At 33.5% G+C, this 16,014-nt stretch overlaps 1 protein-coding gene across 44 annotated transcripts in view; it reads left to right on the top strand.

Moving 5' to 3' along the window:
• The window catches only part of RIMS1 (regulating synaptic membrane exocytosis 1), a 490,576-nt gene that overhangs the window by 214,691 nt on the left and 259,871 nt on the right, over nt 1-16,014 (top strand). The window lies entirely within an intron of this gene.

Genomic DNA, 16,014 nt, shown 5'->3' on the forward strand with positions numbered 1-16,014 from the left:
AACGACTGTTCATCTCATTCATAGTAAAAGCCAAAACCTTTGCAGTGATACCCAAACTCTGTGATTTATACCCCACACACACACTCAACTCCCATTACTCTCCCACCTGCCCACTGTCTTCTGCTTGTACCTTCCTCCTGTCCCTAGTTCATACTACACAAAAATATGCCTAGAGTTCCTAGAATAGCTGTTTCTTCTCCTGAAATGCTCTTCCCCTCCTTCACTCCTAAACTCTTTTGGTCTTTGCTCAAATATTATCTTCTCAAATCACCCCATTAAAAATTGTAGGCTCTTCCCCTACCACAGAATATCCTTTCCGATTTGTTATCTTTAATTTTTCTCCAGAGTACTTTTCCCTGCCAAAAAAAAAGTATCTATCTGTTTATTTGTTCACTGTGAGCTCTTTGAAGAGGGGGCTTTGTTTTATTCTCTGCAGTATTCCCATTGCCAACAACAATGACTGGCACAGATAGGTACTCAAAAAATATGATTTATAGGTTTGTAGATATATAAAAGTATATCTATGGATATCTATCTCTTGGTTTAATTTCTCTAGAGAATCCTAGTATAATCATATGTATTATATATATGGTATATATATCATATATGTATATCTAGATATATAGCATATAATATATATCTATCAATCTGTTTATGTGATTGTATTCTATGTGATATATATAATATAATATATAATGTAATCTATATTATGTTTTTTAATAATGGGAATCTTTTATGACATGTTACTATATTGAACATCCAATGAACAATTAATGGAATTGTTCTCTAATGCATCTCTAAATTATTTTGAAAAGAAAAATATTTGGATTATGTAAACTCATTGTTGAACTGAAAAACTTTCATTGGTGAAATAAGGTATTGTGATAGAGAAAATGAGGGAATTAGAATTTGACTTGTCACAATTCAGTCAGTGCAAATGAACAAAAAATATACTTTTATAATTTATTTTATTTTTTAATGTTTATTTTTGGGAGGGAGAGACAGCATGGGTGGGGAAGGGACAGAGAGAGAGGAAGACACAGAATCAAACAGGCTCCAGGCTCTGAGCTGTTAGCACAGAGCCTGACACAGGGCTTAAACTCGGGAACTGCAAGATCATGATCTGAGCCAAAGGCGCACGCTTAACTAACTGAGCCACCCAGGCACCCCTTATAAATTATTTTCATTTAGTTTAACACTTTTTAAATGTTCTGCAAAACAGTTTCCAAATTGCATTATTTCATGGGCTTGTATCCACACTGATAGTTATGCTAATTATTATGGGCAGAATTTTTGTAGGTAGAGATTAAAAGTGTGGCCAGAGAGGTTTAGCCATTTTCTGTACATCAAAATGTCGACAAGATGTTGAAAATCCAGAGTACCTATCTCAGAGCTTGTGGCATTTAAAATAAAATCATGTGATTAATTTCTTCTAAGATAAATTCTCATGTTATAAATAGTCTCGACTGTTTATAACAAAATTTAAAGAGAATACTAAATCTCATATTTTATTTGTGGACATGTTTTAATTCCTTCACTTTGCTCTAATTGCCTGGATGATATAGACCTCATTTTAATTTTCTTGGTATTTTGCTGAGCAATCACCACAATGCTACAAAGAGCACACTATGAACATTGAATGAATGAATGGCACTTCTCTGTTACCTTTTCTTTCTCAATCGAGTTTTTTTGAAATTCCAAAGTTCAAAACTCTAAAATATAATTTCGCATTTTAGCATATCTCTTTCCTAAAACAAAATTATTAGAACTGAACTTAGTTATTGTAGGGTGCTGTCTTATTAAAACAATGACTTCTGGCTTTGCCTACTCCACTCTGTTCAAATTAATAGTATGAGAGGGTATTTAGTCCTGTTCTTTCTTACACAAGGCTCTGGAAACACTTGAGTTGAGAAGAATCAAAGGAGGCTCCCTACAAGCTTTTTCCACTTGGCCAAATGCAAATCTGAACCTACCTCAGGTGTGAATGGTGCATGCATGAAGGATGGAATCAGATTTTTGAGTTTTGGAACATTTACTTAAGATTTGCAAACCATCTAGTTTCCATTTCATGAATGCTTCTTCATCATACACTTCTTGGTTAGTTCTTTATTATTGACTGGAATGAATTAATTTACTTCAGTTTGTATCTTTGGTAGGCATATGAATTTGGCTGAAAGTAAAATATGTAAGACACTGAGATTTCCTAGTCATATATAAAATACATAACACGTTATAGACAAATAAGATATTAATAGAGACTGATTTCATCTGTTCTTTTAATTCACGCTTTTATTAGAAGGCTTATTTTTGGAAATATGTGACCCAAATACATAATGCATTGTATTTTTGCCATCTTTTTTATAAGCCAGTTAAAATACACAATACCAAGTTAGATTTACAAAGTGATTGTGTTTGTTGCAAACATTTGGACTTGTCTTTATTTAGCCTTGTCAGTGCTCTGTAGGAAAGTGTTTTTCCCCACTTAGATTTTTGGTTAATGTATTAGAAAATTAAAAAGCAGAATATTACAGGATAATACACTATTCTTCCATAATAAATTACTGCAGTTTTTATGATTTTCTAATGTTTTTCGCAGATGTTATTTCTTTTTAATTTTATTTCAGAAGTCTAAAACTGTGTGGTTAATTCTTCTATTTACTGTAGCAAATATCTAATCTCCTATTCCGTATTCAACTATGGAATTAATGTCATTTATAGTATACAGTGCAAATAACTTCTTTCTACTGCAGCTGGAAGATCATTCACATCCTTAGTTGCTTGTATTAAGATGCTTTCTTTTGAACCCAATTTTTTATTTGCATTCACAGAAAGCCTTAAACATAGTATCTTTGAAATATTTAATTCTAAATTTTGAAACAAATACAAAAGTCATGTTTAAACATATTTTAGAACTAGAGAATATGGCTAGCAGGAGTAATCCTTAATGAGAAAATATAAATATATAATTTCTATATATTTTTGCCTAGGGAATGTACAAATCTTTTCCTATTCCTACTTAACATAATTTCTTGTGGTATTGCTGATGTGACCACTGAGACGGTCTGAACTAGAGCAGGCCCTCATGCAATGGTCACGTGGACATGTGCTCTGAGCTGCAGTTCTTTGCTGGTTTGTCACTGATGTGCTCCCTCAGCCCTACAAGGTTGGTCTAACTGCCCCTCCCCCCCACTTACAGATAAGACACTGAGGCCCAGAGAGGGGGACTCAAACCAGGGTTAGTGCTACTCCTGTCTAGGCTCAGAGTCTGCACCCTCCCTGCTGCTCCACTGTCCTACCCACTGCCTGCATGGGTCACTGATGTCACTATGCGCTGGCTCCAGGCACCTCTGGACCTGTGCTCTGTGGGCAGATTCCCTCAGTCTTCACAGCACTGCTGGGAGGGGCCATCAGGATCTACAGATGATGTGTCACCCAGCACTGGCCACCATGTGCAACCTCTGCTGTTTCATTTGGCCCTTTTGCTACTAACCCTGAGCTTCAATGATGCACGTACCACATCTAGTTTAGACGGCCTCCACGGTCACCTCAGCTATGTCACAAGAATGTTAAGTAGGAATAGAAAAAGATTTATGCAATCCCTAAGCAAAAATATATAGATAATTATTTAATTTTCAGAATTTCTCTATGCTATAGAATCAGTAAACTTTTTCTGTAAAGGACCAGATAGCAAGTATTTTTGACTTTGTGGTCCTCAAGGTCTCTTATTATTATTATTATTATTATTATTATTATTATTTTAATAATCATCATCATTGTTTTTAGATCCTGAGCTATGCAAAAAGAGATGGCAGGAGGGATTTGGCCCTCAGGCTGTAGGCTGCTGACTCCTGCATGGAACAAAAGGAGCAATTTGTCTCATTGCATTATTAACTTTATCTGCTGTATCTCTTACTTACTAAAAATGTGCATGTGAGAGAGAATACATTTTTCACTGGCTAATAAACATTAAATAAGATGATTATATGTCAAAGCTTTAGTAAACTATCTGGCATATAATAAACACTAATAAAGTATATATTATACATATGTATAATAATATACAACATTGATATTTAATATACAATTAAGTAATTTTCTAATATATCATGCATTATATTAACTATCAAAAGAACTTATATGTACGTATATATGTGTACATATTTGTATCTGTGGTTATTTTTATTAAATCATAGATTCTTGAATATGCCATCCAACTGGAGTCCCTTTTTATTAATAGTAGAAATTATCATAAGGACTTTGATGTGTAAATTTGAAAACTAAATATATGATTAGCATTTGATAAATCATAGCTCTCACTATCCAACTCAAACATATATAAACTTTTTATTATAATAAGGTATCTATATTTTATCATAAAATGAAACAAACATATTTCCTTGATAATATACTTATTATTATGCATATCCTTGGTTTTTGCCCTTAAGTAATTAAAATTTCATAAAAAATTGATAAATTGTGACAATATTACAAGTTTAAGAAGATGAGAAGTTCTCAGGTACCTTTAGAAAGAATTATTTTTTAATAGTTAACAGACTATGATAAAACTATAAATGCTAAATTTTCTTCTTCCTTTTCTCTTTTAAATGTGAGAGAATTGCTTTTCAGTAGTGGAAAAATTTTAAAAGTGTATATAAATACTTAGATTTCCTTATTTTCTTTGACTACCAAGTTTCATTTATATACATGTTACTAAAATTAGCATTCTGATTATTTGTTAAAAACATGATTCTGTATTGCTTTTGCAGCTTGCATAATTTTGAGAATGAAGACCCAAAATTCCTTTTCAAAGCTTCTCTGTACTCATGTCTTCTTACTTTCCTACTATCAGAGAGGGAACACCATCCCAATGTATAATGCCCCATTACCAGAAATACTTTCTCCATATATTTTTGTGCTTATTGATCTTAATTCTTTATGTCTCTTGTTAGCATCAACAAAAATGTAAGCTGTTTTTGATTTATGAGCTCCAATATCACTTCCCTACTGTGACCTGTATTCTTTCGTGCTGTAGGCTAATGTGGGTATGTGCAGTGAAGGCTTTCTTTCTTCTTAATTTGTGTATACTGTGTCACATGCTGAACTGTGTTCTACTTTCCAGATTTTAGTAGTATTAACTGTATAATATGTATACAAAGTCACTTGGATCATCTTAATTTACTTTCATTAATTTAATTCTGCTTGTGAGATCTCATCCTGCGAGACCAACAGGAAATTCACTTTCCATAATCACTGAAGTTTAATTCTCCTAACCCTGTACTTCCCACCCTACCTCCCAGAGGTATGACTTATGTATACGTTACCAAAGCATTGTAAAGGCTCCTCCAGTCTCCAGGTCTATCCCATACTTGGAACATGGCAATCCTGATGAAGCAGAGGCTGTGTGTCTCTGGTCCAGCTTTTGGAGAAATAAAATTAAAAGCAAAGTTTTCTTTCAATCCAGAAAAATCTCTCTACAAAGGTAAAAGGGAAATGAAACAGTTTTATTATTGAGTAAGCATTAAACTAGAATATGATGCACACCACAGGCAATGCACTAAGAGATTGCAAAGACAGAAATCTCACCCCTTTATACAGACAGGCAGATAGAACCCACTGCATATTTATCCTCAAGATAAACAGTAACTACTCCTTAAGTAAGAGGATTTGATTGCATTATTGGTCACACATAGTTTATCCTAAATTTATCTGATAAATAAGGTGACCACCTATATCAACTAATTGGATTTATCCAAAGGTAAAATAAACTTCTCATATATTTTTATGGCAACTTGGAGATAGGCATCAGAAGAAATTAGCCTCCTACCTTCCTGCAGAAACTCAGAGAGGGGTACTGTCTTCCTTAATGATTACATTTCAAAGAAATGGCTCCAGGTCCTTGGAAAAGACATTCCTGGGTCTTAAGGCTGGCAAGAGGCTTATTTAGCTTTTAAAACACATACATTTCAGGGGCACCTGGGTGGCTCAGTCGGTTAAGCGTCCAACTCTTGGTTTTGTCTCAGGTCATGATTTCAGGGTTCTTGAGATCTAGCCCCACATGGGGATCTGCACTGACAGCTTACAGCCTGCTTGGGATTCTTTCTGTCTCCCCCTCTCTTCCCCTTTGCTGCTCCTGCATGCTCTCTTTCTCTCTTTCAAAATTATAAATAAACATTAAATAAAACACATACAAAGAGACAGAGAAAGAACTTAAAAATTTTCTAACGTAAATGCTCTCTTCCCTTATTTTGAACAAAGAGAATGGGGTCTCTTTCAATTTTTTTTTTAATTTGTATTTGCCCTTACACAGTCTCCTTGCACCTATACACAGCTATCCTCAAAGTTTTTGCTGCTTGCCCAGGGCATTACTAGGCCATACAGGAGTCTCTGCAATTTTCAGGACTGCCAACCTCCAGCCTCTTCCAGACTGGGAATTATTTTAGGGTTCCTGTCATAAAATCCACAATGTGCGAATTTATTTTACAAAAAAAAATTCCTAAGACAAGGAAATAGAGAATAGTTAGCCTGATTTGAATATGGCTTTGAAATCTGGGGACAAAAAAACACAGCTTACTATCTTAATAAATTACTTTTCTGACACACTACTATCATGATTTTTACTCCTTAAGTAGTTTTTGAAGTTAACCGAACTGATCACTCTATTTTAATTGCAAGATTTGTGTATGTGTGTATAAATATTTTTTTTCTATAGCCTTAGCACCATATACATTATTGAGGTCTTAATTTCCTTTGAGTATAATGTTCTTTCTTTAATATTCCCATATTGTATGTGATAATTCCTGATTTATGACATTAAATTAACTCATTACAGTCTGTACCATAGCATAATCGCTCCCATTTTATTAGTGCCATTGAAAAAGTTTAGGTATTTCCTCCATGTTTGAAATTTCTCCAGAATTGTTTTCATTATTCTCTGTTCACCTCCCTTAGACTCCAGGAGGCTTAGGAATCTTTACCCTTCTTGCCCTAAAGTGATCTTTGTTAAGTTAAACCTACTGGTGGCATGTTCACATGTGGTTAAAGAACCATTCTATTCATCTTTTCTGTAAATTATCTGTGAAGTATCACAGTAGTCCATAACTACCTCAGTAGCATGTGAATCTGCGTTTACAAATGGCCTATGAATTCAATTTGTAATAGAGCAGAGCCTTTCACATTTCATAAGAAATGGCCATGTTTGGGGTGTTGGTAACAGTGACACTGGGAATTAGATAATCTTCCCTTATTTGTAGCCCTATGACCAGGGGAAAAAAAAATCACAGCTTCTCTTGACTTAATTTTCTATTTATAAAATGGAAATAGTATCATTTCACCTCACCTACTGCTGAAAGCTATTGAATTGCTAAAAAGAGGAAGAAATTTCTCTTGGAAACTATATAAGTAGAAGTCTTTTTTATTCATGTTTTTTGCATAAGTTTTGGGTGTTAAGTAGAACAGAAAGAGCTAGGTAAGCATTCATGATTACTGCTCATTTGATGCAGTTGGGCACCATTTGATTTTTTTTTTCTGATTTTATTTCTTTAACTCCTTGCAAACTACTAAAAATGGACAGTTCATCTCTGTTTGCTTGTGATACCTGTCATAAAATGGTAACTGCATCAAACCATTATTTTATGGCTGCCTACCCATGTAATCTCAAGAAGCATCCATGAATTATAATAAGCAAAACATGGTCTGGATGTTCATGTTACAAAACTAGATTGTTGCTTAGTATTCCTGTTCAGATGTTGTAAGATATGACTTTTTAAAAATAATTTTTCCTTGGGGCACCTGGGTGGCTCAGTGGGTTAAGCGGCCGACTTCGCCTCAGGTCATGATCTCACAGTCCGTGAGTTCAAGCCCCGCATTGGGCTCTGTGCTGACAGCTCGGAGCCTGGAGCCTGTTTCATATTCTGTGTCTCCCTCTCTCTGACCCTCCCCCATTCATGCTCTCTCTCTCTCTGTCTCAAAAATAAATAAACGTTAAAAAAAATTTTTTTTAAAATAATTCTGCCTTTACAAGTTTTCTATCCATGCAACTTTAGGATGAGACCACTTTGAGTCTTGCAAAAAAATTGGAAAGAATTAAAAACTATTTCAACCACTGAGTTTAGTTATTAGGAATTTCTACAGATGTTGTTTAAGTTATTCTGGAAAAAAATTATTTATTTTTCTTTATTATCTTGCTAGCTCTGTTGAATTTAAAATTATTTTTTTCTCTGCATGTACCAATTATTTGTGTCAGCCCAAACTCTCTGGCTAGGTGATTATTTCAGAAACTTTATTATTTAATGTGCTTGAATGACATTTACTTTTATGTGGTATAAGCCATTCCCAGCTACTTTTTTTCAGAATTTATTATTGTGTATTCTAGCTTTATTTTCCAGAGAAAAGCATATTTTACTTTATTCATATATTCATTCCTTTGCTGTGAGTTTTGATTATTTTTAGGTCAATATTTTATCAATGTTACTGCAGCAGTTAAGCATAAATTGTGTATATTCCACATCCGTTTTTTAAGTAAAATATCAAGGTAGAGCCTGATTATGGAACTAGGTCATAATGATGGATAATCTTCTTAGAGACATCTGTTTTGGGGATATTGTGCAGTTTGATCCACCAAATTCTCTTATAGCAGCATCAACATGATTCTCTTACTATACATTTTTTTTATCTTAGTGCTTCTATTATTTTATTATTTATTCTTCCACAAATAACACATTTTTAGAAACATATTTTGGAACACATATCTTATATCATCTGTCTTATAGTGGCAAAATTCTGTCCCATAGGTTATTTGGGAAGCTGTATGAAAGGTCAAAGGGATAAAATTTTGATATATCTTGAGTAAAATATACCAGGGTCCTGACCAGACATTTATTTTAAAAACAAGAAAAGTCACCAAATATTAAAAAAATACCTTTGAGGGACTCCCTAAAATATGAAAATTTCCACACTGTTATTTCAAAGAAATTTGACAGTTCAGAAAGCACAAGTTAAAAGTGAGAGGGTGTTCCAAGTGGGAAATAGGAATTGATTAATTTGGTTTCTTAGGCACTGATTAATTACCTACGATGTTCTTAATATATCTTTTTGACTCTGTTGCTTTCTTTTGGTGGAGAGAGACCTATCCCCTACATCTGTTGATAATACAAATTGTAAATCGCAACGAGAAGTTCATCAATCTTCCTACTTATAAATCAAGGGATTTAGAATCCTCCTATACTGAGCAGAATGGAAAGTGGCTCAGTTCATCCCTAAAGATAAAAGAGGAGTATGATGCCCTAAATGTGACCAAATTAGTATTACTAACAGGAACATCATAATGAGAGTTAATTTGCTTAACATATCATTTGAAAATATCTAACCAGTTTTGGAGGCAGACATTTTTCGGTTATGTTTATTAAGTACATAATGTTGTTGCAGTGTTCTCATGTGTGTGTATATGTGTGTGTTTTATACATCTATATATTTTTATTTAACAACCTTATTACTTCCATGTGACAGATAAGGAAACTGAGTCATGGTGCAATTAGTCATTTTGACTTGTTCCATGTCTCACTTTATTAAAAATGTGAGCATTTTAAAATCCAGACCAATGCAAACACATCACTTGAAGGGCTGATTTGAATGCAGATTTCTGGGCCCTACCCCTAGAAGTTTTGATTCAGTAGGTATGGAATGTGGCCTAGAGATCTCCATTTCTAGAATTTCTCAGGTGATGGCTATCCATAGACCATACTTTGAGTAGCACTGATTCAGGCTACAATAATAAACATTGTTGTATACTATTATAGTATATTCTAAACAAGAAATGTGGTTTAGTAATAAAGGAACACCTCATTTATCCAAATTCAGCCTTCTATTAACGTCACCATTCTGAAAAACAGATAAAAACCAGGAACTAGGCAAAAGATAAGTGAAATTTCATAAATATTTTGACCATATCCAAACAATTAAACCCATGCTACTAACTCATAAGAGATCCTAGTGTGCCCTTAGGTTATTCATAGCTCTTTAAAAAGCTGAATTTTATTGCTAGTCGTCAAATTTGTAAAATTGAATTAGAAGAAAGAAGAGAGCCCATTCTAACAGGTACCATGGTAAGAAGTATTTGGCAGCTTCAGTAGATGGTCAAAACTAGAAGAACAGACACAAGAATTAAAAAAATATAGCAGTCTGGGTCTATGACATGCACAATCCAGCTGACCTATGCATCTCAATTGGACTTGAGAATTTACAGTTCTCAGTGATTGCAGCATGTGCAAATATACCTGTTCCTTATAGTGATAGCTCTAGAGCGAGAAAAGAATATGGAATTTGGAGTCAGACAGAGTAATTTCAAATCCCAGCTCCTTCACTACTGGCAACAGATGGCATTAAGTTTTCTGCAACTAAGTTTTCTCATTGGTGAGGCGATCACAGCAACCACCTCCTTAAATGGAATAAATAAAGCAGATGGGCAAGTTTCCTAGCAGGGTACCCAGTGCGTAGTAGAAATCCAAGTCTTTCTATTGCTATCTTCCAATGGCCTTAAAGATCCATTAGAGAGGGTAGGATATGGAGTCAATCAAACCTAGACTCAAATGCTGCCTGCATACTCATTAACTGGAAAATTTTAGGCAGGCTGTTTTAACTCTCAGTGCTTCCATTTTCTCATTTACAAAGTGGAGTTAGCATCTTTATTTCTGGGTTAGTATAAGAATTATTGATAATATACATATAATCTTTTGTTTATATTAGGCCTTCAATAAATAGTAATTGTAATGATTATATTTGTCACTCTCAGTGTTTTCCTTTTATGACAATATTGCAGATGTGTTAGATACTTTGGAAAGATTTGTATCCTACATGGCAAAAATGACAATGAAACTAACAAAAACAGAAACAAATGTGATCCAAAGGATAAATCTTTAGTAATTTAATATAATTTATTCATTATGGTTCTTGTTGTTTATAGTTTCACTTTATACATTAATATTTACACCTTATCTTCACATAGGAAAACAAATATATACTTTAATATTTTGAATGTTTCCTTCTGTATATGTGTATATATGTATATATAGGGATGTTAAATTGTCCCACATTTTCAATAATTCACATACTTGGTCACTATTCTTAGAGCATAGCTTATGTAAATTGATTTTGGGTTGGGGTTTTGACATCTTAATATGCTTTAATATTGGTATTATTATCCAGGAAAATACAGAAAAACATAGATAAGAGCCTGAGCTTACAGGTTTTGTGACTTAAGATGATCCACTTAACCATATTGAGCCTCACTTTCTCATTCATAAAGTGTGATAAAATTTCCTACTCTCAGTGTTTTGGAGATGATTACCAGCATTTATAACATGCTTAACATGATACACATTATAAATTCCTAATAACTGATTGTCTTGTCTAGATATTTTGTATTCCACTGTCCCATTTTATATTGATAATAATAAAAATGAATCATTTAGACTTCAATAATTTGGTTCTAAGAAGAAAATAATTACTCACATTGTCTCCAGTCTCAAAGATAACATACTTAATGGGTATATAAATGAATACTGATAAGGGTCATAGATGGATGCTCTAGATGTTTTGAGTAAGTTAAAGTAGGAGAAAGAAAGGAACTACTCAGTTTGGGGAGATCAAGGAAGGCTTTCAGGCTTTCACAGGGATCTCATTTACTATGAGTTTTTTAGTTCAACTAAAAATTGTTAAAATTATAGTGAATATATAATACAGAAGACTGGATCAAGATACTGAAGAGAACACACATACGAACACATCTCTAGCTACCTAAAATTCCTTTACATAAAAGAGAAAAATTAAAATACAAACAAATTCAGAACAGAGATAGAATGTAAGGTGTTTGATTAGCAGACCATAACTTTTTAGATACTCTTGAAAGACAGAAAATCCAAAGGACTTAATTAACAAAAGCAAACAATATGCCAGCCCTAAACACAAGCAATAGAAAATCATAACCAAGATAAAGCTAGAGAATTAATTATTATGTTTAGTGATAGCCAATATAAATATAAAGGGGAAAACTATCAGTGCAATTAGTTAAGAACATCACTCATAACGTCAAGGACATTTGAGTTCACCTCACCTCCCAACTCTACTTCTCTACACGTACAATTAATTTTTTTTTACATTATTTATTTTTGAGGGACAGAGCACAAGTGGGGAAGGGGCAGAGAGAGAAGGAGACACAGAATCTGAAGCAGGCTTCAGGCTCCCAGCTGTCAGCACAGAGCCCAACGCTGGGCTCAAACCCACAAACCGCGAGATCATGACTTGAGCCAAAGTTGGACACTCAACCGACTGAGCCATGCAGGTGCCCCTATACATGCACAATTAAGAAAACAAGGAAGTGGCATAGCTGACTCTTAAATTGTAGGCTAACACTGTAACACTTGAGGACTTGAAGACTGTACTCAAAGAAAATTTACTTATTAGAGGAAGGTGCTTAGTATAGGTGTCAGGCTCTGAGAGGGAATCAAATGGAGCCTGAAGTAACTTGGTATACAAAGTTGATGTGGATAGAAGAGAAGTAAAATGTCTACATCTAAGGGAATTTCACAAGTGTTTCACTCTCAGATAACAGTCAACTTTGTTTTGATAAGTGAAAAGGTGAGAAATGTTTTTGTGTTTGGGTAGAAGTGAGTGGTATTGCTATTTTCCAGGTCTGTTATATGCTCAAGAAGGGAAAACAAAACCAGTCAGTCGATGCACTCACCCACTAAACCCACAGTGAGCTCTTCTGTTTGGAAGATGGGGATCTTTAGGAATTAACCCCATGATCTACACAGTGGCAGAAGAAATTTACACCAGCATAAACACAGATGATTAAGTGAGATTTCATATAACTCAAAGACAGATTTTCATACATTAAATAACACTTTGTTGTGGAAAGGAGCTATGAGTATTTGAATAAGGATGAGTTAGGAATTAAAATGTGTTTGCAAAAACTATTTTTACAAGTCAATTGAACTGATGAATAGAGTAGATAGAGCTGAGGCCTGAATTAATGATCTGTAAGCTAAATAGACAGGATTTCACTGAGTGAAGAGTAAAAGGCAAATAAAAAGTATGTTAGAAGAATTAGTCATAGATACTTAAAGAATTCTGACTATAACTAATAGGAGATAACAGAAAATGAGAAAAAAAGGAAATGGAAGACATAAATACAATATTAGAAGAAAATACTCTCAAATTGTTGAAAGACTTGAATCTTGAGATTAAAAGGATATATGTCATGTAGTAAGAAAAATTATTGAAAAAAGATTTACACTAAGACACCCCCTTGGTGAAATTTTATTACTCTAAATATAAAGATTAAAATCCTGAAAGGATTCAGGAAAAAATGAGAAAGTTTACATACAAAGAAATGAAAATCAGATTGTTATCTGACTTTTATCATTGACAGAATGTTTGAAGTTAATCAAGCAGTATCTTCACTGTTCTGAAACAAGAACTTTCTGAATCTTGAACTCTCTAGATAACTAATGAGGGTTACCAATTTAACACATTTTTGACATAAAAATATTCAGGAAGTTTACCTTCTACAAACTTGTTCTGAAATAATCTCTCCAAGATTTAGTGCAACAAAATAACCGGGTAACATTTAGTATATGAATGTAAACGTGGTTTAATATCAAGAAATCTAACAACAGAATTCAGTGTATTGAACAAGGAGAAAATCATATAATCATATCGAAAAATGCTTCAAAAGTATATAATCAAATTGATAGCCATTTCTAATTAAACACCAAGAAAGTTAGAATACAATAAAGCCTCTGAAATATGAATAGAGATATTTACCAAAAACTAACAACAATTATTATTTTTACAGATGAAACACTAAAACCATAGCAATAAATACTACCACTTAGTATAATTACTATTATAATTTAATTTAGCCTTACATATTTTATCTAAAATAACTTGCATAAATGTTGAAAGAAAAAAGAGGTATATTATTGCTAACTAGGATTGTATACCAAAATGAAAATGAAAAATTTAGTAAGGCAGCTAAATATAAAAAAAAATATGCAAACCCAATTTGTATGTACCATAATTTATTCAATATTCTGGGGCGCCTGGGTGGCTCAGTCGGTTGAGCGTGTGACTTCAGCTCAGGTCATGATCTCGCGGTCTGTGAGTTCGAGCCCTGCGTCAGGCTCTGTGCAGACAGCTCACAGCCTGGAGCCTGTTTCGGATTCTGTGTCTCCCTCTCCCTCTGACCCTCCCCCATTCATGCTCTGTCTCTCTCTGTCTCAAATAAATGTTTAAAAAAATTTTTTTTAAATTATTCAATATTCTTATCATTTCTTATTTTTTCATGCTAAGAACAACACTACAGTGATTATCCTTGTGCATATATCCTTACTTTTTAATGGTTTATATCTTAGGGATAAATTCCAAAAAATAAGTTTTCTAAACTGCTTTCCAGAAACGTTTTAATAATTTAGAAATGTTTGATAGTATATTTTCCCCATATATCCACCAGTAATAAATACTAATGTTCTTTTTGATTCCTGTCAACGTAATTCATATAAGTTAACATTTTATTATTAATTTAATATATTACTTTGATTTTCATTAAGCTTATGTATTATTTCACTTATTTTGGGGTATCTGGGTTTGATTTTCTGAGAATTGCTTATTCATTCTTTCACTCATTTTTCTGTTGGTTTGTCTTATTCTTGTCAATTTGTAAGCACTCTATGTATTAAATATATTAGCATCTTAATTGTTAAATGCATTGCAAATATATATATTTTTTCTTAATCTATGTTTTGTTTACTGGTTTTGTTTTGCTTTCAGAGCTCTTCTGTATTGCTCTTCTGTGGTAAAATTAAGGTGCAAAGATGTGTGCCCCAATTAAAGTGTATATGAGCTAAGTGATGAAAAATCATATGTGAGCCTGTGCATGTGTGTATAAAAAGTATGAAAGGTAGACTTTGAGACTATATCTACTAACTTGCAGGGATATCAATGGTATATTGTTATTTGAAAAAAAAAAAACCAAGTTGCTGAATAATGTGTAAATTTCCTTCTTTAAACCAATTTGAGATATAATTACATATAAAACTCACTGTTTTAATGTAGAATTCTGCGATTCTTAGTAACTTTACTGAGTGGTACAGCCATCATCATAAATCAGTTTTAGAACATTTTCATTCCTCCAATAAGCTGCCTCATGTCCATTTGCAATTAATCCCCATTCCTGACCCCAACTCCAGGCAACCACTAATCTACTTTTTGCCTCCATGCATTACCTTTTCTGGACTATTCAAATAAATGAAAACCAAATATATACGTATATATATATATATACGTATATATATACGTATATATATACGTATATATATACATATATATACGTATATATATACGTATATACGTATATATATGAAAATAGGCTTGCGTATGTTTTTATCGAACAAGGAAGAGGCTGAGAAGGGTTACGCATCTGGCTGTTGACATTGGTTAAAGTCAGAGGATTGGAATGAGAGCAAGGGAGGCAAAACAAAAACAACCAAGTAAGCGCTTTTGAAAACAACAATGTAATCCAACAAAAAATAAGCATAAACAGAAAATTCACTTAAAGCATATTAAAAACAACATAGAAGTACATAAAGGAAAATCAACTATAATGTGTAATAAAATATCATTTTGCCATCAGATCAACAAAAATTCAGAAGACTGATGACATCCAGTGTTGCTGGGATTTTGAGAAATGGCCATTTTCATACCTTGCTGGTGAGAGAATAAATCAGTCCAGCTTGTTTTAAGGGGCAATTCTTTAGCATCTCCCAACACTTAAAATGATGTTTACCATGAACAACCCTACATTTATATTTTTAAATCCTAGGAAAACTGCAGGGGCATCTGGATGGCTCAGTGGGGTGAGCATCTGACTCTGGATTTTGGCTCAGGTCATGATCCCATGGTTGGTGAGATCAAGTCTTGCATGGGGCTCTGTGCTGACAATGTGGAGCCTGCTTGGGA

Source organism: Panthera onca, chromosome B2 (genome assembly GCF_046562875.1).
Source record: "Panthera onca isolate mPanOnc1 chromosome B2, mPanOnc1 haplotype 2, whole genome shotgun sequence".
NCBI classification, from domain to species: Eukaryota; Metazoa; Chordata; class Mammalia; order Carnivora; family Felidae; genus Panthera; species Panthera onca.